General features: G+C 49.3%; 1 non-coding gene and 1 pseudogene across 1 annotated transcript; both read right to left on the reverse strand.

Annotated features, from left to right (window-relative positions):
- LOC129485176 (zinc finger protein 746-like) overlaps positions 1-25,030 on the reverse strand; it is a 112,006-nt pseudogene extending 86,976 nt beyond the window's left edge.
- TRNAC-GCA (transfer RNA cysteine (anticodon GCA)) lies at positions 13,517-13,588 on the reverse strand. The gene has a single exon. It is a non-coding gene; the product is annotated as a tRNA-Cys (tRNA).
- Positions 25,031-26,643: the final 1,613 nt, after the last annotated feature.

Here is a 26,643-nt window from a genome sequence, read left to right on the forward strand (position 1 = left end):
GAGGTTCAGCTACACAGCATAGAATTCAGAAGCACAATTCATGATTTTTAGTATCCCTTATACTAATCATGTTTTATGAACCTTTTTAAAAAGTACCTAAAATACATTTAATAATTCAGATTTATGTACACAACAGAAGTTTATATTTTAGATAGGTTAAAAACACGTTCCTGTAATAAAACTATCTGAAAGCAAGAAAGTCTTACTATCTTTACATTGAATGGCAGGAAAACACAACAGAGAAGCAGGCATTGAAGACAGAGCCTGGTCAAGTGTAGTGTCACTTGAGGCTCTGTCTAATTTGATCATTTAGCAAATGGCGCTTTGCTCTACTCCTCTGAGTTGAAAATATGCTGCATCCTGTGACTCTCCTTATTAGTACAAGATGTAGTGGCCTGAAAAACAGAGCTGCTTTTATTTTCAGTGATGTGCTGCCTAATTTCCTATTCATTAAAGTAGATTCCTTTTGTTAACAAGAGATGTGAACTTTTTATTTAGTACTCCCCCCACCCACACCCACCCCCACGCAAAAAAGTGGCATCGGTAACTCAAAGGATAAACGCTAGAGGGGATGGACACCCCATTCCCCGTGATGAGCTTATTTCCCATTGCACGCCTGTTTCATAACAGTTCATATACCCCGTAAATATATACGCTCACTAGATACCCACAAAATCTTAAGGTTTTTAAGAAGTAGCTTTTGCTGTTCCAGTTTCACAAACACTTAGAGCTTTGGCCTAGAACGTGGGTACTTGCCCCTTTACCGTCCCTGCCCTCCAATGCCTTCTATTAGTGGAAACGGTCTCTCGGGGCAGTCTCCTTCCTGTATCCCCATTACTGTTTCAGATCCTCCACCCAAGCCCGCCAGCCCTGCAGCCACTCTGTAAACAGGCTCCTTCCTCCTTAGCCTTTCCCTGCAAGTCTGCCTTTTTATTCAACCTTGTACACCTGAAGGCCAGCTTTCCCCTGAAGCCATCCCTCCCCTTCAACCTCTGGAACGGAGAGGGTGGGGTCATCTTCTCAGCCTCATTCTCCACGTTGCCCCCAGACCCCAGCTCCTCCACCATCTCTCCATGCTTCTTCTCTCTCAAAGCCATCTTCTTTCACCACTCTCTCCTCTCAACATTCATGCCTTCTCTGATATACGGGACTCCACAAACCGTGGACAGATTTAGAACCAGGCTAACAATCTTATTTTCCTCACCGCCCTCTCCTCCTGTCCTCAGGAATGTCAAACACCATGGCAATGTGCTTCCAATGCTAAGGCCTCCCGAGATTTCCATCCTGCTGCCTCTACGAACGTTCACAAACTCCACTCACTGCGGCTCTCAAGGGGTGTGGTGAGGCAGACAGTCAGCGTTTTCCACTAGTGTCTTTTACCCTGCTTCTTGAGGCAGGAGAATCGCTTGAACCCGGGAGGCGGAGGTTGCAGTAAGCCGAGATCTTGCCATTGCACGCCAGCCAGGGCAACAAGAGCAAAACTCCGTCCCCCAAGCAAAATAAAACAAACAAACAAACAAATAAACAAAGAAAACACGAACCTTTCCCTTACCACAACTTCCTCAAACATAGTTTACTGTGACACCTGTATTCCCATTGCCAATGCTCAGTCTCTAAATAAGTTACATTACTTTTCAGAGAGCTTCTCTCTGCCTGTTATTTAGACTGACACCACCTTTTATTGGCTTCTTTGCTTTCTCTGACTGACTTCCCACTCCCTACTGGTGTTTCCTGAACTTATCTTCCAAATAAACTACTTGCTCTTACATTTTAGTTTCAGAGTCTCTTTCTAAAGAAATCTAAACTAAGACAACAGATTAAAGGAGAAAAATCACGTCATTCAAATAGATAAAGAAAAACATCCAATCAAATCCAACACAGCTTCGTGATTTAAAAAAAAATTCTTGGAAGCGAGGACAAACATTCTACCTCCTTGATACGCTACTACCTGTCTACCTGAAATATAAAAAGAAATATTATTTAACGGTGGGGTCGTGAAAGCTTTAAATTGAAAACTGAAAGACAAAAATGTTCTTAAATAAAAGGGAAATGGAAACTGAATCGAGGAGCAAAAGACTCTATTTCTTTAAATGAATCCACTAAGACATTCCAGAAATGAAGACAACTATCAACATCTTCCTTTTTATTTACTCTTCACTAAAATATAACTTACAATAAGGTATAGAAATCTTTAACGTACAGCTCAATTAATTTGTACACACACACACACACACACACACACACACACACACACACAAATGTACCCACCTCCTAAATCAAGATACAGAAGACTGAAAGGAATGCCGCTACGAACAAGAATCCTGCATGTACATAGACACTCTCTAATCTCCGTATCTAGGAATACAATTGTTGAGGAAGTGGGTGTTTCTAGTTTTGGCTTTAGCCAGTAAGGTCGGACGGTTTTCTAAAGTGGTTCCGGCAAATGACACTACCACCAGCAGGGGATGAGAGTTACTATGGCTCCACATACCATCACTGAGTAACATCGGTCTCTTTCACTTTAACCAGCCTAGCAACTATTCTAGCGATAGTTCACTGTGGTTTAACTTGCACCTTTCTTTTCTTTTCGTTTGGAGATGGAGTTTCGCTCTTGTTGCCCAGGCTGGAGCACAGTGGCACGATCTCGGCTCACCGCAACCTCCGCTTCCCGGGTTCAAGCAATGCTCCTACCTCAGCCTCCTGAGTGGCTGGGATTACAGGCATGCGCCACCAGGCCTGGCTAATTTTGTATTTTTAATAGAGATGGGGTTTCTCCATGTTGGTCAGGCTGGTCTGGAACTCCTGACCTCAGGTGATCCGGCTGCCTTGGCCTCCCCAAGTGCTGGGATTACAGGTGTGAGCCACCACACCCGGCCTAATTTGCGCCTTTCTAGACTCATGAGGTTTGAGCATCTTTTCATAGGCTTATTGGTCGCGTGGATGTCCTCTTCTGTGAAGTGACTGCTCAAGTCTCTTCTTCATTTTTCTACTAAGTTGTCCATTTTTTAATTGTCTTCTGCAATACTCTATATATTTTGGGAATAAACCCTTCATCAGTTATGTGCAATAAATACCTTCTCCTGCCATGTGGGTTTTTATTCTCTTACTTGTGTTTATTGGCTCTCATGGATGTTAGCTGATTTCTCTGTGAGCTTTCTATCTGTTCAGCAAACGGTATACAGAATTTACTACGTGCCAGTCCTGTTTTAAGTGCTTTATGCAGATTAACTCATTCAATCTACACAACAATCCATGAAATACACGCTTTTTTTTTTTTTTTTTTTTTTTTTTTGAGACAGAATCTCCATCCGTTGCCCAGGCTGGAGTACAGCAGCGCGATCTCGACTCACTGCAACCTCCGCCTTCCCATTTTAAGCGATTCTCCTGCCTCAGCCTCCCGAGTAGCTGAGATTACAGGTGCCCGCCACCACACCCGGCTAATTTTTGTACTTTTAGTAGAGACCGGGTTTCACCACATTGGCCAGGTTGGTCTCCAACTCCTGACCTGGTGATCTGCCCACCTCAGCCACCCAAAGTGCTGGGATTACAGGAGTGAGCCACTGCGCCCGGCCACTGCTTAGCCCTTCTCGTATCCTGCCTTTGTGCAAGACTGTCTCCTTCCTGATTCCTCACCATGGGTGGGGCCTAAGACTTCTTCTTGGAAATGCCCATTCATCATTGCACTACCGACATCTGGGCCTCCAGAATCCAGTGATGTCCAGGGTCTTCTGCGACTTCCTGGACGTCGCTCTTGTTGCCCAGGCTGGAGTGCGATGGCGCGACCTTGGCTCACGGCAACCTCCGCCTCGCGGGTTTGAGCAATTCTCCTGTCTCAGCCTCCCGAGTAGCTGGGGTTACAGGCAAGAGTCACCAGGCCCGGCTAATTTTGTATTTTTAGTAGCGACGGGGTTCCTCCATGTTGCTCAGGCCGGTCTCAAACTCCCGACCTCAGGTGATCCGCCCGCCAGGCTGCTGCCCAGGCCCTGCCAGTGGGGGAGTTCTGTGCTCTTGCAGGCTCATCAATCCTCCGCATCTTCCTTGGCAGTCCACCCTACTGCCGAAAAGGGAAACCCAGAGGATTTTAACGCTATCATAGAAACCACTGCGGAATTGAGTGTTTCCCGAGGCTGTCGGGCCAGGAGCAGAGAGGAGTGGCTGGCTGTTGGCTGCCTTCGGAGAAGGTGCCCAGGGCTACAAGGCAAAGGCCTGTGGGTAAAGGACAAAATTCCAGTAGGAAAGAAAGGCAGTTTGAAGAAGAGACAGTTTACCAGCTCCTATGACAAGAGCAGAGGCGGGGCCTTGGCACAGCTGAGGAGGTGAAAAGGAGTTAACCCAAGTGTTCCTCCAAGTCTGCCTTCTAGAAACGACAGGGTTCTGCCTGCCATCAGGAAGGTCACGTGGGAGGCTGGACACAGTGGCTCATGTCTCTCACCCCAGCGCTTTGGGAGGCCAAGGCAGGAGGATCGCTTGAGGCCAGGAGTTTAAGACCAGCCTGGGCAACATAGTGAGACTTCACCTCTACAAAAAAAAATAAAATATATTATCTGGGTATGATGGTACACACCTGTCTGTGGTCCCACCTACTTGGGAGGCTGAAGTGAGCTATAATTGTTTCACTGCACTCCAGCCTGGATGACAGGAAAACACCCTGTCCCTTGAAGACAAAAATGAGTCAAGTGGGGTTGTTGTCTAGCAACATATTTTGGTTCTTGAAACTATGGTAACGTTGGCCCTCTTAAGGCTTTTGGGGATTCCAAAATCTACTCAGCTAGCGCCTTCTCACTATTTCTTGGAGTCGCTCCTTCTCTATCATTCTCCATTAATATTAATTGAAGAAGTGAAAGTTGGAAGAATCACCTTCTGTCCTAGATTGTAGTTGTGTTGCAACACTGGACCAGGAGAGCCAGGCCCAACTCTGTCATTAAGTGTTTTAGAACAGACACCTCAGTCACACAAAGTTTCTCTTGTACGTGCCCACCATAACAGGTACTGGAGGTTGACTCTCAAGGCCATTCTAGCGGCCACTGGCAGTGCTTTTCCAGGCTGCTGCCCGCAACCAAGGACTCAAGGCAGGGAAGACACAGGCACGGGGGTATTTGAGGAGCGGGGACTGCCTCCTGTTATGCACAAGGTCAATGAGTTTTCACTGAGGTAGACCGGGCAGCTCCTAGGAGCTTCCATTGTGAAGTGGCAACGCATAGGTGACTGGTCATCTGGGTGTGACCGCACAAGTCAAAGACATTAATTGACCCCCACAGCAGCAGGAGGGGGTATAGCTCAGGGTTAGAGCATCTGACTGCAGACCAAGAGGCCCCCAGTTCGATTCCAGATACCCCCTCCGCATTTTCAATGTTGACATTTTTACATAGGTGCCCACATTTTAACTTCTTCCTTATTAGACACTTAGACACTAGGGTAAATGTTTCTTTTTTGTTTGTTTGTTTTGTTTTTTCCTGAAACCAGCAATGGTGAGGCTAGAATGTGATGGTTCTTAACCCCAGGTATAAACTAGAATCACCTGAAGAGTCCGTAAAAGTGCCATTTCCCGGGCCCCACCCCAGACCAATTAAATCGGAACATCTAGAGTGGGGCCCAGGCTGGTGAAAGCTTCCCAGGGGGCTCTAGACTGCAGCTAAGGGCAAGACCCCGCTTCAGCAGAGCTTCCAAGAAGACTCCTTAGCCCAAGACTGCAGTGTTCCCACTCTGCCTCTTCTTATTCATCCTTATTTGAACCCCGAATATCTAGAGAAAGGTCTCAGTTAATTAGGAAAGTGAATTTTGCCAAGGCCGCGGATGCGCGTCTGTGACACCGCCTCAGGCGAGTCCTGACGGACGACCTGTGCCCAAGGTGGTAGGGGCACAGCTTGGTTTTATACATTTTAGGGACACATGAGCCATCGATCAATATGTGTAAGATGCACACTCGTTCCATCTGGAAAGGTGGGACAATGCCAGGCGAAGGTGGGACAACTGGAAGCTGGGAGGGGGCTTCCAGGTCACAGGTAGACACAAAAGGTTGCATTCCTTTTGCGTTTCTAATGAGTCTCTCTAAAAGAGGCAATCTGATACAGATTTATCTCGTAAGCAGAGGGGTGACTTGGAATAAAATCAGGTTTGCCCTAAGCAGTTCCCAGCTTGACTTTTGCCTTTAGCTTAGTGATTTGAGGGCCCCAAGATTGATTTTCATTTCACACTTATGTGGACAGCACTTAAAACTAGACCAGAATAGCATCTTCCAGGAACAAAGGCTCTTTCAGCATTTCCTAGTTGTCTTAATTGTACCCCTTCTGGATCCAGTCATTCTGCCTGGGATGGGGTAGTACTGGTCTTCTATTTCCAAGAGGAACCACCAAGATCTATTGCCCAATGAGTATGCCCTCAGAAGGCCAAGACAGTTTGCAGAGGATGAAATGTCAACATGTTAAAGTATAAGTAACTTTAACGGAGAGGGTGGGGTCACCTTCTCAGCCTCATTCTCCAAGTTGCCTCCAGACCCCAGCTCCTCCACCATCTCTCCATGCTTCTCCTCTCTCCAAGCCATCTTCTTTCACCACTCTCTCCTCTCAACATTCATGCCTTCTGTGATATACTGGACTCCACAAACAGTGGACACTTTTAGAACCAGGCTAACAATCTTATTTTCCTCACCGCCCTCTCCTTCTGTCCTCAGGAATTTCAAACACCATGGCAATGTGCTTCCAATGCTAAGGCCTCCCGAGATTTCCATCCTGCTGCCTCTACGAATGTTCACAAACTCCACTCATGCGGCTCTTAAGGGGTGTGGTGAGGCAGACAGTCAGCATTTTCCAGTAGTGTCTTCTACCGTGCTTCTTGTTTACCAGCTGGGCACATGGCTTCCCAGAAGGAAATCTGCATTTCCCAGACCCTCTTGGAGCTGTGAGGCCACAGCCATAAGGCTGGTCAATGAGATTCAGGTGAAAGTGATGGGCGTCCTTACAGGAAAGACTTGTCTTTTCCATCTTCCTGCTGCCTCTGAGGTCGATGAGATGCCAATGTGGGTGATGTCATGCTGGAATGAAAGCGAAGCCAGCCAGACAGCCAGAAAGAAGAACTTGAGTTCTTGACCCTATGGAAAGCCATGCCTGCACCACCTAGCTGCGTACTTTTAAGTGGTAGCTGTTAAGCTTCTGGTTTGTTTGCTTCTTTCCATTTTGCTATAATCCTTTGTTATTTTCGTTGTTCAACATTCATTGCCAAACTTGGTCACCACTTATTCCAAGATCTTAGAATCCGAAAACTCCTTCAATGACACCTCTTCTGATGTTTACGTGTACTGACTGTTACAGAAAAGGGTTCATTATCCTCATTTTGACCTTAATCTTGTTTACCTCTCTGTTCCCATGACCTCAGAGCCACCTTGGGGCTCAGCTATCTGCCTGCCTATTATGGACCCCATGTTTGGCCTCTCAGTCATGATTCCAGCTCCTTTGAGGGCTTGGCCTGTGGTCTGTATACCTCCCTCATGAGCCCTTCTGCTTCTGCGGATACACTTGCCATTGGCCTTTCCCACCTTTGCTCTAGGGGAGCCAGTCTTTGCTGGAGTAAATTGTAGAGCCAGACAAATGGTCCCACTGCAAATCTATGCCAGTCTGACCTCAACCAGTGCCTCTCTCTAATGAGCAATGAGTCTATTCCTTTCTAATTCACCTCTTCTCCATTTCCCACAGTGCCTGGTTCAGGCTTTGCCCTTCTTCCCAAGTAATGATTCCCACCCTACCTCCTTTATTCTCTTTGGATGACCTGTTTTCTACCTCACAGAGAAGACCAAGGTATAGAGTCCCCTCAGCATCCTCTGCTTCTCTGCATCTTCACATTCTCCTCATCCCCTCCAGGGTAAGCGACAAAGCCTGGTTTTAACCAATTCCCTGCCAATGGATATTTAGATGGTCTCCAGTGTTTGCTGTGAGGAATTTAAAAACCGCTGTCCATGAATCTCCACATATATGTGTCTTCATGCAATGACAGGAATATTTTTGAAGGACAAATTCCTACAAGTGGTACTCTGTAGAAAATCTTTTTTTTTTCTAACTTTATTTTAGGTTCAGGGGTACACGTGCAGGTTTGTCATATTGGTAAACTCATGTCATGGAGATTTGGCATATAGATTATTTCGTCAGCCATGTACTATGCATATGTATTTTTTCTGATCTCTCCTGTCACCCTCAAGTGCAAGTGTGTAGTGTTCCCGTTCTGTGTCCATGTGTTCTCATCATTTAGCTTCCACTTGTGAGAACATGCAGTATTTGGTTTTCTGTTCCTGTGTTAGTTTGCTAAGGATAATGCCCTGCAGCTCCATCCATGTTGCTCCAAAGGACATAATCTCGTTCTTTTTTACAGCTGCATAGTATTCCATGGTGTATATGTGCCACATTTTTAAAAGACTATTATTTTTGGGGTATCTTTTTTTTTTTTAGCAAAAGAAATTTGCTTTTCACTTGACAAATTATCACGAACAGTATTCTATGTCAAATACAAGTCTCCAGACACAGCCACTGGGTCTCCTTTCAGTGCAGGGAAAGGTGGTGTCACCTAGTTACAGTTCTGTCCCCAGCCTAGCACACCTCACATGATGCCCAACAATTGCTACTAAGAGAATTATCTGGATGACCTGAAGGGTCTCTCCATTTATAAAGGTCAACAAGGCCACCAGGGTGTCCTTAGCCAGAAGTGATGATGGAGAAATAAGTATTAGTGACGGGAGGCCAGAGTTCAGAGAAACAGAACTGGCCTGGACATCCAAACCGGCAGAGCTGGGTCTTGCTCTTGTTGTGTCAACACATGAAAATTGTGTTAATTACACTATCCTCCTATGACTGGGTGTATGGCTCAGGGGTAGAGCATCTGACTAGAGATTAAGAGGTCCCTGGTTCAAATCCAGGGGCCCCCTACCCTGTTTTAATCACCGAAGTGGGTCCTGGGTCATAAGCTCCACCCAATCCACCCACTTGGGGAAAAATGACATAGCCTATCTAATCCCTGATGCATAGCATCTCTGAAGTGCAGACTCAATAGCCCTCAAATGATTTTATGGACTTTAAAGTTTGTAAGGCACAGACCCCTGCCTCCTGCAGCCCTCTGGGTACCACTCCAGCACTTTTGCATAGTAGTCCAAAATCTCCCCAAGGACATCCACGTGATCCCCAAGAGGGCTGGGCCATGTCTCTAAGTCCTGCTGTATTCTGCACAGCACCCAGCCTCCACTGTGGCACAGGAGAACCTGAAACAGCCACAGTCTCACGCCCGCCTTCAATGGGCATGAGAAATCTAATGAGCTTAGATTTCTGAGCTTAGTGTGCTGCACCCTGGACTTTGGCTCTGTGCCCTCAGGTTCTGGATTTCCCATCTGGGGCTGCTGCAGACTCACACCCTGGCCTACCCAGACCAAGGATTGGGGAAAAGTAGGATTCTGGGAGGCTCTGTGAGACTGCAGGCAAGGAGCGAGATGATGGAGGAAGTCAGCTGGGACTTCCCAGAGGACTGACCTGATGTCATCAACCTCTTCTCTCTCCTCCATGCAGACAGATACAGATCATGGGCTCCAGTAAGAGAAAGGAAGCTGGAGTCAGATTCCAAAATCAGTAAATAAAAATAAGAATAGGTAAAGGGCAAGCCGACTGGAACCTTTTGATCAGTCCTCTAAGGCTCATCTCATTATTATGTGATGAAAACCTTGCAGTCTGTAGCCTTTTGGGTGAGAGGAGCACACCATGGGTAGTAACTGTGGTCTCTCGAGCCCCCTCTGATGGTGGTAGCTAAACAAAGCAAGATGCAGGATGTCTTCTTTTCTGGGATATTCTGATGTTACCCAAATTACTGGATCTCCAGAAGCTTCACAGATGCAGCAGAGCCACCAATAATCCCAAATTATGTGGATATTTCCTACTCCTCCATGTAGTTTCCAGGCAAATAGCTGAAGGGCCTAATATGGGAAATCGGGCAGAAGGATTTACTGTCCATGACTGGATATTTTGGCAGAGTCCTTTTCTCAAGCTTGGCTTCCCTATCATCAAGGGAGGCAGGTTCTTTGAGCAGATTCAGACCTGGGGAATGGGTCAGAGGTCAGGAACCTCCATTGTGCCAGCTATGGTGGTAGTTCAGGTCTACACATCTAGGGGGTCACGATGGGCTCCCCATTCTCAGGCCAAAAATCCTCACCACTGATGAGCCACAGCCAAGACCTGTGTGGCACAGACCATGGAATAACAGCCAAACTTCACTTCGGGCTAAAGTATCACAGTGCTTGGCCTCTGACACCCTAGGATCCTCCCAGCCCCACTGAAATCAGAGGCTCCCTTTCCGCTATCATCCCTCCCACCAGCATCTCTGTCCACAGACAACAGCTACCAGAACTCTTTTTACGAATGTAGAAGCTCCACACACCTACGTATTTTTCAAGCCAGGTTAAGTCACATGTGATAAATCCACTCTAACTTACCTACCCCCTGAAGCCTATGGATTCTTTCTACATTATAGCAAGAAATCCCTAGTATCTCAAATGCATTTAGAATTGGCCTCCTGTGAATCCAGGCTTAGGTCCACCAACAGAGCAAACAGTTTTATCCCAGCTGCTCTAGCTATGGTATCTTAAATAGAATTTTAATTGGGTACACTCCTAATAAAAAATTCAGGCTCATTTAAAACTACAGTCTTTCTACTTTATGAAGTACTCCAATAATCTGTATCCACACATGGTCTTGAAGTTTTTGCTGACATACATTAGCCAGCTGGAACTGATTTTGGTATCTGTGTCTTCGCCTCCCAGCAACTGGTGCCCAGGCTCAACTGAGATCTTACTCTCACTGCAGGTCAAGAGACCATGAGGGTGGGGAACCCAATCTCTTGCAGTGAAAACCCTTCCATCTGGGCTGGTTGGCTTTCAGGCAGGAAGAAGCGGCAGGCTTGGAGATTAGGTAGGGTTGGTGATTTGGGATAAATCAAGTTTTCCAAATGCTCCCATAAATCCATCTTACAATTCCTGAAGTTCTGCCCTCTTAATCACTGACCTATTTGCAGCTGGGAGACTGGGGGAAGCTGCCAATTCCATGGACATCAAAGTTTGGCAAGCCACAGGGATCAGCCCTGGCTCTCATTTTCAGCTGTTCCACTTATTCGGTGGCAGGAGATCAGAGTTTTGTTATACAGTCAGAAAAAGGCCTGTGTTTTAGTCCATGTAGAACACATCATACAGGGTGACACGTGAGCTATCTGCCTTAAAACTGGTAGGACCAGCCATCCTGCCCAGAGGCCACTTATAATCTGGGAACTACAAATCTGTCCTGATGGAACTGCAGGCAAAAGTTACTCAACTTTTCTACAGTCTGATATGGACTTCTGGAATTCTATCCCCATAAACTACCTAGATTATCATTACCTTCAAGTTTAATGAGGCCAGATTTCCAATTCACATTCCCTTCACGTTTCTGTAATCACTTGTTACACATCCCTGGTACCAGCAAGGGCGCTTTGATTAAAGAAGACGTCATCTAATGTTACTGTAGACACAGGGGGCAATTGCTCACAGGGTGGCAAGAAACTCATGCACCTCAGAGAAGCCTGCAGAGCCAGGCTCGTCAAATAGGCAGGACCGGCTGGGTGCGGTGGCTCATGCCTGTAATCCCAGCACTTTGAGAGGCCGATGAAGGTGGAGCACGAGGTCAGCTGTTTCAGACCGGCCTGGCCAAGATGGCGAAACCTCGTCTCTACTAAAAATACAAAAATTAGCTGGGTGTGGTGGCGGGTGTCTGTAGTCCCAACTACTCGGGAGGCTGAGGCAGGAGCATCGCTTGAACCCCAGAAGCGGAGGTTACAGTGAGCCAAGATCGTGCTGCTGCACTCCATCCTGGGCAAGAGAACGAGACTCTGCCTCAAAACAAACAAACAAAAAAACCAGGCAGGACCTCAGCCCACCCTGGCTTGGGAGCCGCCACTGCCACCACAACAGACGCTGGCTGCAGCCTCTGGCCCTACTGCCATTGCCAGAGCTCTGCCATCTCCAGAATGAATTCCAAATTCACCCTGCCTCTATGTAGGATTTATTCAACATTCACAGTCTTGTTTAGGAGAATATAGTTGGCCAAACTGAAGCCATTACCAATTGTGCTGGTTAGTTTTATGCGTCAGCTAGGCACAGTGGCTCACGCCTGTAATTCCAGCAGTTTGGTAGGCTGAGGCATGTGGATCACTTGAGGTCAGAAGATTGAGACCAGCCTAGACAACATGGCGAAACCCTATCTCTACGAAAAATACAAAAATTAGCTGGGTGCGGTGGTGCGCACCTGTGGTCCCAGCTACTCGGGAGGCTGTGAGCCCAGGAGATGGAGACTGCAGTGAGTTGAGATCACGCCACGACACTGTAGCTTGGGTAACAGAGGGAAACCCTGTTTGTCTCAAAAAAAAATTTTTTTTCCTTAAATGTGTCAGCTTGGCTAGGCCATGGTGGCCAGACGTTTGTCCATAGCAATCTGGATGCTGCTGTGAAAGTATCTTTTAGATGTGATTAACATTCAATCTATAGACTTTGAGTAAAGCAGATTACCCTCCAAAATGTGGGTGGGCCTCATCCGATCAGATGAAAACCTTATGAGGAAATGTCTGCTGTCTTCCAAGAAAGGAACTCTGCCTCCACGCTGTCTTCAGGCTCGAGCTGCAACCTCAACTCTTCCTTGTGTCTCCAGACTGCTGCCATGCCCTGCAGACATCAGATTTGCGAGCCCCCACAATGGCATGATCCAATTCCTTAAAATCTCTATGTGCGCGCGCATACACACACACACACGCACACACACACACACAGCCCCTATCGGTTCTGTTTTCTCTGAGGAACCCTCATTCACACACCAACATTCGGGGGGGGACATATCTGACCTCGTTTTTTCCTTAACCAGAGACAGGATCCTCTTCCACCAAAACTTACACAATTGTGAATTCCCCAAATGAGGCTTGAGATGTGCAAGAAAAAAAAGAGTTCTCTCCAGACCTGTGAGCACTGACTTAGCCTTCAAGAAACTGGGTTTCTCTAGGCTTCTGGTGTCAGGCAAGGCTTTCTAGTGAAGACCTGACCTGCTTCCTCTCTTTCCTGCTTTGCAGAATGAATCCATGTGTGTTGAAGAAAAGCTAAGAGTAGAACATCCTATCATGATCAGTGAGTGAAAAGATGTTGGGAGAAAAGCTGAGTGTTGGGAGAGAAGCTGAGGCAGGGCTTGCATGTCTGGCTAGACTTGCTGGCTCCTTGCTTCTAGCACTCCCATTATTCGTATGTTTCTCATTCACTTGATACACTGTCTCCTTTCAATCCCCACATCCTCACCACCTGTTTGAGCACCAATAAAAAGCGTGTGCTCCTAGAGCTCCGGGCCTTCACTGCCTCCAGACTGGCCATGGCCCCCTGGTCCCACTTTCTCTCTCAAACTGTCTTTTTCTCATTCCTTTGACTCCACTGGACTTCGTCACCCCGACCTGGTGTTGGGTCTGATCACCCCAACAAAAGAAAATAGGGAGGGGGCACCTGGATTTGAACCAGGGACCTCTTGATCTGCAGTCAAATGCTCTACCCCTGAGCTATACCCCCATTTAATTGCCTGTCTCCAGTAAGAACTATAAACCTGTATGGCCACACCCTGACTGTCATCATCATGAGATGTGTACTTGCTTTGTCACCATACAACCCGTTCCTACTCCACACCTGCCTGCCAGCTCTACTTACAACCAGCATCCTTCCTCCTCCAGTGTCTGAATGAAGGCAGGGACATTAAAATCACTGAGGTTTGAAGCCAGAACATCCTTTAAACTCGCCTAGAAGGGCAGGACTCAAAGAATTGGTTGCTCAACAGACCCTTTAAAGGTGAGGCTGGGCTGGGCAGAGCCAGGTAAATGCAAAAGTTCTTGAGCCCCACTTGAGGACTCCTAAGCCAGACTGTCTGGGAAAGGACCTAGGGACAATGTGTGCTTCTAACCAACTCCCTGCACCATTCTGACTCATGGTTTGGAGACACTGGTTTAATGTGTTCCCTTACATGGTACAGATCTAGAAAAAAATGACAGTATTTAAAATCATGCCCAAACAAAAAACACCTGATTAATGACCAAGTCATGACTAGAATCCACATTCATGCTAAAGGGCCTCTTTGCACTGAACACTCTGGGGCAGGAGTTGAACTGCCTTTTCCTTTCCTCTTCTTTCCTCTTATCCTCCATTCGCTGAATCCCACAATGTGTCAGATAAAAGTAGTGACCAGAAGACAGGATCCAATCCATGGAAAAGTGGAGAAGTGGGGAATCAGAGAAATCTGTGGTCACTGGGACATGACACAGGACGGAGTGATTGCAAACACGTGGGCAGAGTGAAAGGAAGGGCCAACAAGTGACACCGTCTTGAACCGGGGACTACTTGATATGCAGCCAGATGCTCTGCTCCCAAAATGTGCCCTCTCATCTGTTTAGACTTTCCTGATTGACGCTGTTTCACCTATGTTCCCATGCCCAAGGATCTAATATACATTGTAATTTCTCATCATTTTCAGTGAACCACTGGCAATGGTTCTTCAGACAGACCTTTATCTGGCTTTGAACTTACCCTGTCCTTCCCCATGGACCTATCAGAGGACTTCTAGAAATCTTTCCTGCCTAGAATCCTGCAGCCGCCTCCTCAGTCCCTGTGTGGGGCAACAATTTGGATAATTGCTGTTTAGAGCTGGAGGCTTCCTCTCTCCTTCTCTCCTGCTTCAGTTTTATCTTCTCTTACCTACATCCCATACTCTCTCTCCCCTTCACTTTCACCCTCTGCACAGTGGGGTACTTTAGGCCTTGGCCTACATTTTCCCGACTGTCTTCTCTTCTTCCCTCTCCTCATTTATTAGTCTTTGCCTTTAAAAGGGAGACACCTTAACAGATGGGACCCAGCCCCATGCTGGCCCCAAACCATTAGCTCAGCACAACTGGCAGGGCCAGGAACAGGCATGAAGGCAAATATTTGAGCCCTGAAGCTCAGGCCTCTGGTATCCTGAATTAAGACAAGGATCTCTCCCCATTAGGTTGGCAGAAATGTAATTACAGAAACTGGGCAAAGACTAAGGAAACAGGTTCTTCATAGTTAGCTGCTGCTGGGAGCACCGGGTGGCACTGGGGTACTCCTGGGGACAGCAATATGGCAACGGCAGAGACAAAATCAAGCAAGCCTATGACGTGGTGAGGTCACTGCTGGGTCTGTTTTCTGGAGTAGCATCCCCACAGGAGCACAAAGAGACAGGCCCAAGAATGATCACTACAGAATCGCTTGTGAGCGTGAAAAATCAGAAAAAGCTTAAGTGCCAATAAGTGGATGAATGGAAAATAAGTTACAATATAGTTGCTTCTGGAATATTAAGCATCTGTTAAAAGGAATGAACTTGATCTACATGTATCAACATGGATAAGTCTGAAATACAGAATAATGAGTGATAAATATGATGACATCTATGTAACGTTTCAAAACACAAAAATCCATATATTGTTCACAATTACCAATGCACACAGTAGACGTTTTAAAATGTGGACAGCGCAGTGGCTCACCCTGTAATCCAGCACTTTGGGAGGTGAAGGCAGGTGGATCACGAGGTTAGAAGATCAAGACCATCCTGGCTCACACCTGTCTCTAACAAAAATACAAAAAATAGCCGGGTGTGGTGGCATGAGCCTGTAGTCTCAGCTACTCCAGAGGCTGAGGCAGGAGGATTGCTTGAACCTGGGAGGCGGAGGTTGCAGTGAGCCAAGACCGTGCCACTGCTCTCTAACCTGGGCAACAAAGCGAGACTCCGGCTCAAAAAAAAAAAAAAAAAATGTGGATAGAAAGGATAAACAGACAATTTAGGACAAGCGGACAAGCGGCTGCCCTAGGGAGGCCTGGGAGACCTAAATGGCATCAAAAGTCCGTTATTTTGCACACACACATCACACACACATTTTAAATTACACAGCATGGCATACATTCAGCAAATAGTTATTGAATTCCTACTCTACGCTCAGCAATATTCCAGGTGCCTAGAATGAATATACGAAGAAAACAGCTAAAAAGTCTTTGTACTTTTGAAACTGACATTCTAATGAGGGAGACCTGACATACAATGAATCTATAAATAGGAAACATATATATTACGTGAGGCTAACACGGAAGACCCAAAGCAGGAAAGTAGGCCCGGAGTCCTGGGTGGGAAGGGCCTGCAGGTGGGACCTGCCTGAGGAGGACTCCCAGCAGAGGGCACTGCAAAGGCCCTGGCACAGGGTGGAGGGAACAGCACCAGGGATGGTGCAGCTGGGCAGACAGTGAGAGAAAAGTGGAGGAGGTGAGCCGACGGTGCGGGTCAGATGGAAAGCCAGGACTTGGGTCTAAAAGGGATCACTCTGCTGGGCTGAGACGAGACTCTGGGGGATCAGGGCAGGGGCAGAGGGGCTGGCAACAACCTCAGCAAGAGACGATAAGCCTGGGTGTCAGAGTGGAGGGGACGAGGTGTGGACAGACTCTGGGCAAACCTGGCAGGGTGGGCCAGTAGGGCTTCTGGTGGAGTGGATGGGGATGTGGAGGAGGAGGTCAGAGAGGACTCCTGGGGTTTTGCCTGCAAATGGAAGGATGGAGCTGCCATTTACTGGGTTGGGGAGAATGTGGGAGGAGCAGGCTATTCAGAGAAGACAGGAGCTCAACTCTGGGAATGTTTAGGGGGACGTCTATGAGACACTCAGGTGGAGATGCAGGCCAAGCAGCTAGATGTGCGGAATTTAGGGCAAAAACCCAGGTTTGAGGCACACATTTCTAGATGGTACGTGTGGCCCCAAGACCCTGGGAGACGATGGGAGTGAGGAAATGCAAGTAGAGAGGGGGTGTGAAAACCAGGGGCGCTCTGGGGCTGAGAGGCTCTACAGGGCAACAGGAACCAGCGAAGAGAGAGCAGTGAAGGTGGGTGGCAGGTGAGAGGAAAGTGAGCGGCATGGCAAGTGTTACGAACAGGCCAAGTAAGAAGACAGACCATTCAGCACCACGGAGGGCCCTTGGTAACCGAGGTTGGAGAGGTTTTGGTGGAGGGGGTAAGAGAGTGGGAGGGAAGGCGCAAGAGACAGCAACCACAGATGTACCCAAGGGGTTCTGCCACGAAGCAGAGCAGAGAAGCAGGCCGTGGCTGTAGGGGTACAGGTCAAGGCAGGATTGACTGTGCTGCCCTTGAGAAGCTGGCATGGGGTGGGATGCAGCGCCAGGTGGAAGTGGGGCTTTGGCTGGAGAGTCAACAGTTTAGCAGTCACAGGACTGAAGGCAGAGAAAGGGGCACAGGTGCAGGCAGATGGCATGGGGAGGGCTGTGCAAGTGAGTGGTGTATTTCTCTTTAATTAAAAAAAGGGAGTTAAAATGTGAAACCAATCTCAGCTGTGGGCCATACAGAAACAGATGAGCTAAATTTGGCCATCAGCCACAGTTGGCCGGCCCCTAGGCTAGGGAAGCACGGTGTGACTGCGCGGCAGAGCACCCACTGAAGTCGCTGGGCGTGGATGTCACGTGACACCAGCAGCCAGCTTATGTGGTTCTCTGCAGCCACGTGCAGCTGTTTGACTGCAGGTGCAGAATACCAACGGATTTCACCAGGTGGATACAATAAACAAAACAAGGGCAAGGGCACTGAGGCTGTGTGCAAAGGGAGACCACAATGGCGGGCATGGAGGGAAATGAGGAGTGAGGGCAGTGAAAAGGCAGCAAGATTGATGGCTTGCAGGTCTTGAAAGACTGGAAACTGCTGGAATCAGGACACCAGACAGGGAATTGAAGGGACAGCAGGAGGCGGCCAGGGACTGGTGTGCTGGAGATGGAGATGCTGGGTGTGGTGCAGTCACTGTCATCACAGTCATGGGTGGCCATGGGATGGGTGGAGGGGGCACAGGACCATCAACAAGAAGGCTGCCATGGCCAAGACTGAGGGCAGGAAGAGTGATGAGAAGAGAGGGAAGGTCTGCAGAAGCAGCAAAAAAGATGAGGCCTGAGACCCAAAGGCAGGGTCTCTAGAGAGGGAGTGAGACTGGCAGAGATGCAATCATGAGAGGCGAGGACCCTGTCCCCGGTGGGCCTGGGCTCAGAGGGAGGCAGGGAAGAGGATGACAAGCACTCAGAGGGCTGCAGTCCCCTGGAGCTCAGTCCGAGCAGGGAACACTCAGGACCTGGCGGGTCTGCTGAGCCCTGAGTCCCACAAAGCTCAGTGGAGGGATGTGCAGGAGGTGAGAAGGGAAGGTGAGATCTCACAAGGGGACGGGCCAGGCCCAATGTGGCAAGGGATAAGCTGTGATTCTCGGCTCCTTGGAAAAATAGGACAGGGATAAAGGCCACACAGGATCCCAGCCAACAGGCTCAACGTGGACAGTGGAGTTTGTGTCTACTCATCTTTTCTACTGGTTGGTAGAGGCCACGGACGCTGCTGAACACCATACGATGCAGCCAGAGAGTGTTACGGGGTCTTACCAGCAACCAGCATATTTCCAGGCCCCTCTTTACTCTCGTTTAATGATGCTGTGGAAGTGAGGGAAGCCTCCACACATGATGTAAATACAACAAAACCCATCCACCCAGAACCTCCCACCCAGGCTAGGAAGCTGGACACGCACGGGTTGTAACCCTCTTTTCCAGCCCAAAAGTATCTGTCCTCGGCCATCTTTATGTCCTCTAGCGCTCAGCACTGTCCTTGCCATCTAGAAGATTCTCAAAATGCATCTGTAGAACTAAACTGTCAATGTCCTGATGACGACGGGCAAGCGGCCAGTTCAGAACATGCTTCTGCCCTCAGGGAAGTGCAAATCTGTCTGAGATGAGATGATGAATATGGGGGATGCGTTTAATTTCACACAAGTGGAGCACAGGAGGGCCTCTGCGGATCACCACCTTTCTCAGTGTCAGACGAAAGGGAAAACCAAGGCAGGTGGGATGGTCAAGGGTGGGTCTTCTGGAGGAATCAGAGGTTGAGCCTTGCAGAGATGTGGTCTCCCTCGTCGAATGGCCCAGCAGGTCTTCACTTCAGAAATTTGGTTTTTCTCCTGTGTTCATCTGTCCTTCCCTTCACTTTCAAAGATGCTGACTGGCTCCAGGGAAATCTGAGACACTGACATCTGGTAACCAGATTCACCTTAAATAAATGTGTGCTTCTAATCATACCAAACCATAAGGCTGACCAATGGATTTATGTTCTACAACTGCTACTGGCTTAAATTAAGGTTGAGTTCGGACGCGGTGGCTCATATCTGCAATCTCAGCACTTTGGGTGGCCAAGGCGGGCAGATGGCCTGTCAGGAGTTCAAGACCTGCCTGGCTAACATCAGGTGTGAAACCGTCTCTACAAAAATACAAAATTAGCTGGGCATAATGGCAGGTACCCGTAATCCCAGCTACTCGGGAAGCTGAGGCAGGAGAAATACTTGAACCCAGGAGGCAGAGGTTGCAGTGAGCTGAGATCGTGCCACTGCACTCCAGCCTGGGTGACAGAGCAAGATTCCATCTCAAAAATAAATAAATAAGCAGACATTGGTTCTCGGAAGCAAGGCTGACTTTTTGCAAAGCTTTGAATTAATTTTGTTTTCAATACACAGCTGCCCCTTGAACAACATGGGTTTGAACTATGCAGGCTTATAAGTGAATTTCCTTCTGCCTCTGTCACCCCTGAGACAGTAAGACCAACCCCTCCTCTTCCTCCTCAGTCTACTCAATCTGAAGATGACAATGAGGATGATGACCTTTATGATGACCCACTTGCACTTAATTCGTAAATATATTTTCTTTTCCTTATGATTTTCCTAATAACATTTTTTCTCTAGCTTACTGTAAGTATACAATACATAACATATACAGCATACAAAATATGTGTTATTCCCTGTTCATAGTATCAAGGCTTCTGGTCAATAGGAGACTATCCGTTAACTTTTTGGAGAGTCAAAAGTTAGACGCAGATCTTCAGCTGCGTGGGACTGGGGGCTGGGGCCCCTGGCCCCTGTGTTGTTCAAGTGTCCACTATGCTCCTGACTTCCCTCTCAGTGTCCTCCTCTCCCTCCCCTCAACGTGTGCCCTGCCTTTGTCTCTTCCTAAAAAATTAGGTTTGTCACCTGTCTCCCTCATAGAAAGTGTTCGTTTCTGGAGCATTAGCTGAGTAAGTTAGACATTAAAACTCAACTATAAAAAACTCAGACATAAAACCTGTAAGTTTCATGTTTCTCCTCGGCTCTCTCTGGAAAGATCACACCCTTCCTGGCCTTTCCGTCCCTGTTTCCCGCACATCACCTGATGCCTCCCTGGCCTTCTCCCAGCCCTTACCTGGACTGGGGTCCACAGGAACATCTGGAATCTTGGGGCCAGGGCAGCGCCAGTTGCAGGGCTCCTTCCCTTGTCCAATCTGGGAGAGGACCTCGGGCTTGGAGATGGCATAGTCTGAGGAAAGACAGAACGTTAGTTTTTGTCACATTCCAGTCAGAGCTGAGGACAGTCAGCCCGGAAAATCAACAATGGTCTAGAAATGAAATCTCCTGATCGTCATTAGCGCAGTAGCTCTCAACCACGGCAATTTTGCTCCCCGGGGACATTTGGCAAAGTCTGGAGACAATTCTGGTTGTCGTGCTCAGGGCTGTGGGAGAGGTGACTGGCATCTGGAGGGTAGAGGCCAGGGCTGCTGCTCAACATCCTATGATGCAGAGGATGCCCCCGACACACAGAATCACCTAGTCCCAAATGTCAACAGTGCCGGGATGAAGAAACTGCCACAGAGCGTGCACGTTAAACAGCAGTGCACTTGTGCTGACGAAACAACCTCACGTCTGCACCTGCTCCCGTCCTGTCTAACAGGTCTCACTGCCCTTGGCTCCAGGGTCACACAGAAACCATCAGGAAGAGGAAATCAGCCCAGGAAGGAAGAGTCCAGGCCCTTCCTGGGCAGGATCAAACAAGGAGAGCAGCAGTAGCCCAAGAAAATGAGGGAAGTAAAGTTTTGAGGCATGAAGAAAATGTCAGCTGCAAGCAGCACCATTGGCCCATGTTCTCCACTGACCTCAAGACATGTTGCCGTAAGGGCCACGCGTATCTGTAGAAGAAGCCTGAATTAGAAAGAGTCTTTCTCAAATGTGAGTCGATTACTTACTGGATCTGAGAGCAGGAGGGGTCCTTCCCGCTCCAAGTCAGTACCAATAGAAAGGTCCATACCCTGGACCTGTGTAGGAGAGAAGCCACCACCTTTCCCAGCTTGGCATTCTGAGGCCCTGCGCACAGGGCGAAGGGAGCTTTTAACTCCATCACCCAGGGCTCATCTTTCACAGGAGGGAACAACTCTCAAGGTCAACGCTTCTGGTGATTTACATATCATTGTCATGAAAACAACCACGTGGAGAGAGAAGTACAGGGACTTCCAAAATCCAATAATGAGTGTCAAGCCTTACCCAAAGAGACCAGCGTCTCGCAGTTGCCCCTCATCACATGCTTGTAGAGCTCCTTCTGCCAGTCCTCAAGCTTGCCCCACACTTGCTCAGAGAACTACACGGCCACATCATCAAATGTCATAGGCACCTGAAACCACAAGTGTCACACTCGCTAACCCACACGCTCGGCCTACGGCCTCCCCAACCCCAAGGCGTCCCACGGCTACCTTGGGGGACTCCCCCTTGCCGCCCGGGGGCAGCTGCAGGATCCAGAAGTTCCTGTTGCGCAGCAGGTTCTCCACGTTCTCCAGCCGCCTCTGCAGCAGCCCGTACTCCTGCAGCAGGGTCCCCAGCACGGCCCACTTGCCCTCCAGCTGGTTCCCGAACTCCACAGCTGTCTTCTCGCAATCAGCCAGCTTCTTCTCAGCCATCCCGGTTCGACCTTCTAGGGAAAGCAGGCGAGCAGCCTGCGATTCAATCTCCCTCTCCATGGCCTGAATCATGGCTGCCATCGTCTACGGAGAAATCTTTCAGAAACAAAAGAGAAACCGGCATCATTCATTCCATCCGCTGTCTTCATTGAGCCCCTCTCTCCCTAGGCACAGGGGAGCTGGGCTGGGAGCCCATAGGTGTGGACAAGTGGGGCTATCCTGCACCACATGCCAGATCTCAGGTTGGCAATGCAGACCCTTATCACGGTGCTCACCACCCTACACAGTAATTTCCTACCCACGCCTACACTGTGGGCTCCCTGAACATGGTATTGCACCTTTTCACACCACGGTCCTTGACACATGCCTGGCACTCAGTGCAATTTTGCTACGTATACTGTGACTTAGCATTGCTGGGTATTTTAGTGGGGAAATGGTAAACTGCAGATTTACTAGAGCCCAGCCTGCACCTCCCCTCATGATTACACAGGAACTGTCTATTGACGATAACTCAGCAAAAAAAAAAAAAAACAAACCACAGCTCGTTCACTGAAACGGCACAAACAAGAGTACTGCTCATTTTTTTTTAAAGCATCTTATGTCCCCTTTTAATAAACATAAAAATCTAATGGCCAGTTCCTCTTCCCCCAGGACAGTCTCATTTTGTCACCTTCCCATCTGCCCCTCCCCCACAAGCTAAAATCCCCATGACTGCAAATCTCCATCAGTCCAGAGTTTTTTGACACTGCCTGAGCCCTAGAAGATTCTTTCTCTTTCCCAATTCCCACCCCCTCAAGGTAAAAATGATGGCTTCGATCATTTTTGTACCTGTACTAGGAGTGGTGACATATAGTCTGGTGAGGAAAATGGACATATGCCACAAACTTACACTTATATATGGGCAAAAACCATCTTAATCCGAGATGAGGGGCTTCCCTGTCCTTGGAAACATTCACATGGCGTATCAGTGACTGGCAGCTGGGGACAAGGAAGAAGGAGCTCATTTTGCCTTGGGTGGGGAGCTGGACTACTTGAGCCACCCACATCTGAAAGTGGAACCTACAGGGCAGAGAGGAGCTCCTGGTATCCATGCCCAAGGATCAACGCCTCCTTACAACATTCTGCAAAATAATGCCTCAACAAAAGGTTGGCGATTATTTGCAAAATGAAGAAGTGGCTACTAGAAACCAGTGTGGATTCACTTAGGGAAAGTCACTGAGAAATACAATGTGAATAGATACCTTAAAACATAGAGACAAAAGGAGAGTTTGAGCAGAAGCAGAAAAAAACTTGTCCAGGACAGTACTCAAGGGCCTGTCTGGCTGTTTGGAGGGAAACAGGACCTAAAGAAGGTAGAACTCTAAGAGGTCTTCAAGGCTGGGATGTTCTGGACAAGCCGAACTGTTTCTAGGCAAAACCCCCAATGTGGGTGGGAGTCTTGCTCTCAAGGAGTAGGTGGTCCTACAAGTCCGGGTGGGCCTGCTTGGTTCTGGGTTTGAGTTCGCCCTCCACCTAAGGCCGCTGTTCCCTCACCTCTCCTTTCTTAGATCAGTCCCTGCCACGTGAAGTCAAAGGCCAAGAGTTCACTCCAGAAGCTTCAACTGGTCACCAGCTCCCCATCCACTGAAATCCTACCCATCCTCCACGTGCATTATTACAGTCTTTGTGTGGCATGAAAGGGACCTCTGCATAAACTACTTTATTAAGAAAATATTAGTCTTTTACAGATGGATAACAAGGTGCCTGGTTTTCTTACAATTCTGATGGGGCCAGGAAATTCTGTGTAAGGCCTTCACACTATGTGGTGGGAGGTGGCGACTGCGCGCTGCCCATTCCAGCCCAGCTTCTTACTGACAAGTGGCTGGAATATGTGGGGCTGTCCTTAGACTCCTGCCGGGAAGCCGAAACTCTTTGCTTGAGAGGAGCTGATGGTAAGAAGAGCCCGATCCCTCACTGGCCGCCCACCCGCAGGATGAAATCCAGGCATGCAAGCCCCTTCCTAGTCTCTCTCTGCAGACTCCTTTCCCACTGCCTCCAAACCAAAACCATCTTCTCCAGGCTCATGGACTCCTTTCTGTGCCTGAACACGCCCTGCACTGTCCCGTCTCTCTACACCTTTGCACTCCTCCCTCCCTGGAAGCACCACCGGTCTAGCTGGGCGGGAAATCCTAGCCTTCCCTAAAAGCCCGGCTCAAATCACAGAGGCGCGGGGCATCAGGCCAGGAGGGCTGAGCAGCGGTACCAGGCGGCCCCCTGACACTCCTTCCCTCGGAGCCCACCGCAAGCTTCCACCTGGGCGCCAGCCCTCACCCCTTTCTGTTTTGCACGATTGTTGCCCGCGTACCTGTCTGCTTGGTCCTTGAACACACAGCCACTGTGTGTCTTTTCACACTTCCAGGTGTGCGAGCCTGGGCAAGTTAACTTCTCTAAGCCCCAGGTTTTTCTTTTGCATGACAGAGATAACACCAGTACCCATCCCACAGGCTTGCTGTGAGGACAGAAGGACAGACTAAGGCCTCAACAGGGCTTGGTGCAGTACTTGGCTCTATATTCCCTTCCGCGCCGAGCCTGGGGAGCTGGGCACGTAAGCGGTGTCGGTAGACGCGGATTCGAAGCCGCGCAACTCCCAGGTACCACTAAGCCACTGGGAGGAGCTGGGGGAGGGACCCACAGGCCGGGCGCCAGGCAGAAAAAGGAGCCACGGGTGGGGGGACGCAGATGTAGGGTTCAGCGGCTGGGGCAGGAAGCCCCGGAGGAGCTTGGGTCGGCCCGGGGCGGGGACAACCGTTCCGCCAGCGCTCGGGCTCGGCCCGGAACGGGGGGCCCGGCTGGCAAGCGCAGTAGGCCCCGGCAGACCCCGCGGCCCTGTTCCCCGGAGCCCCAGGCGCGGTAGTACAGCCCGGCTCGTGGAACCCCCGTGTGCCGGGCCCGGGTCGCCCGGGGCATCCAGGCCGCGAGTCCGTGCGCGCGCTGGTCGCCCTTACCGGAGCTGCGGCCGCCTCCTCCATGGCCCTGCGCTGTCCCCCGCGGCCCGGATAAAGTCGTCGCCGCTGCTGCGCGCGGTCCCACGCAGGCCCTGCCTGCCAGTGCTCTCCGCAGGCGGCACCCGCCCAGCCCTGCCTCCGCCGCCGCTCCTCCCGGCGCTGCCCTCAGTCGCGTCAACGCCTTTAGCGCCTGGCGGGTCCGCACTGTACCCTGGGAGCCGGCGCGGCCGACGAAGGCACATGAGGCTTCCTGGAGGCAGGCAGCCGCACAGCCCCACCTGCAGCTCCGGAGGCGAACTGCAGGCGCGACGCCCGCCTGGCCCGCGACCCGGAGCTGACCCCGCGACCCCTGACCGACCCCTCGCCCCTTCCCCGACTGCCGAGTGAGCGCGCGCAGTCACTGCGCTGGACCCGCGACCCAGGCCGAGGGACTCGGTTACCAGAAGAGTCCCCCTCATGAGACCCGCCTGGCCGCGCCCGCGGGCGAGCAGGGGCCTCCACGCAGGGCCCTCCCCGGTGACCGCGGGCAGTGCGGCCCCCTCGCCCAGCTGGGCCCCGGCGCGGCCGAACAGGCACTTCTGCCGCCCGAGGTCCTGGGCCTGGAGGTTTGGGCTGTTTTCGGGGGGCAGCTGTAACTCATCCCCATCTGCGTTTGAAGTGGAATAAATACTTCGAACAATAGGAATATACCAGTAGACGCCACTTAGCATTTTCTACCATGTGTTTATTACAGTAAATATTTTTTAATGGCATGAGCAATGGAACGCAATACCATCATTGAACATTATTTTGGGGAAGAACTTGGTATGGACAGATGTTCATGATATTTTAAGAGAAAAAGCCTGTCCAGAACGATCCTGTTTTTGTTTTAAAATTAACACTTTAAAACAATATACGACATCATATGTAGCATTATATACTGTGTATCTGTGTATCTATAGTTTTGAAAGTTTGGAAGCAAACATGTCAACATAGACTCAGTCGTTTTCTTTAATGGGGCACAGGCCGTTTTTATGCATTTTATTTTTCCAATTCATGTTTTCATTTTTCAATAACAGGGATAGTATTTTTAAACAAGGAGAGAAAAATAAAAATTTAAAAGTCCTTAAGAGGCTGGGGATGGAGGGCGCCTTGAACGGGGGCCCCCACGTGGTTACAGAGGCCCATTGCCTTTCAGATTCCTAGGCTGAGTGGGGCTCTTTCCAGCTGGGGAAACTGCGACATGTGGCGCGGAGTCTATGAGGCTTGCCAGGCCTAGGGACCGGGATCTGAACATTCTCCCCTAGTTTCTCTTCATCAGCGTGGGCTGTACGTTCAGTACAGCCCGGGCATCATCCCGGTTGCATTCTTGTTTGTGTATAAAGATGGAATCGCCCCAGGAGTCGTGTGGGAGAAGACCTTACTCATAGTGTTGCCAATGCTCCTGCATCCGACTTGCTTCTTCGGGTCACAGGCACAACCTAGCTATTCTCTGCTGCCTCTCATCTCTGGGCGATTGTCCCTCAAATGAGGGGGTTTAGAGATTTGCTGCCTGGAGCCCTTGGCATCATTTTGTCTTTTGGAGTAAATCCCACAAAGGGTAAAATCACCCTACTCACCCCATGAGCTGTAGGAGAATGTCCCTGGACCTGCCCCAGGTTTTTTCTGTTTTTTTTTCCCTTCAGCTCTTCCACATGATTCCTTCCCCTCTCAAGTAACACATCTCCTCTCATAGGGGTGGACTCGTGTTTTATGGGTCTGAAGCTTGTGTAATCAGGAAGAACATTATTAAGAAAAAGCCTCATAAAATTACAAATTTAGAAGGAGGCACAGAG

Source organism: Symphalangus syndactylus, chromosome 6, assembly GCF_028878055.3.
Source record: "Symphalangus syndactylus isolate Jambi chromosome 6, NHGRI_mSymSyn1-v2.1_pri, whole genome shotgun sequence".
In the NCBI taxonomy this organism is placed as follows: Eukaryota; Metazoa; Chordata; class Mammalia; order Primates; family Hylobatidae; genus Symphalangus; species Symphalangus syndactylus.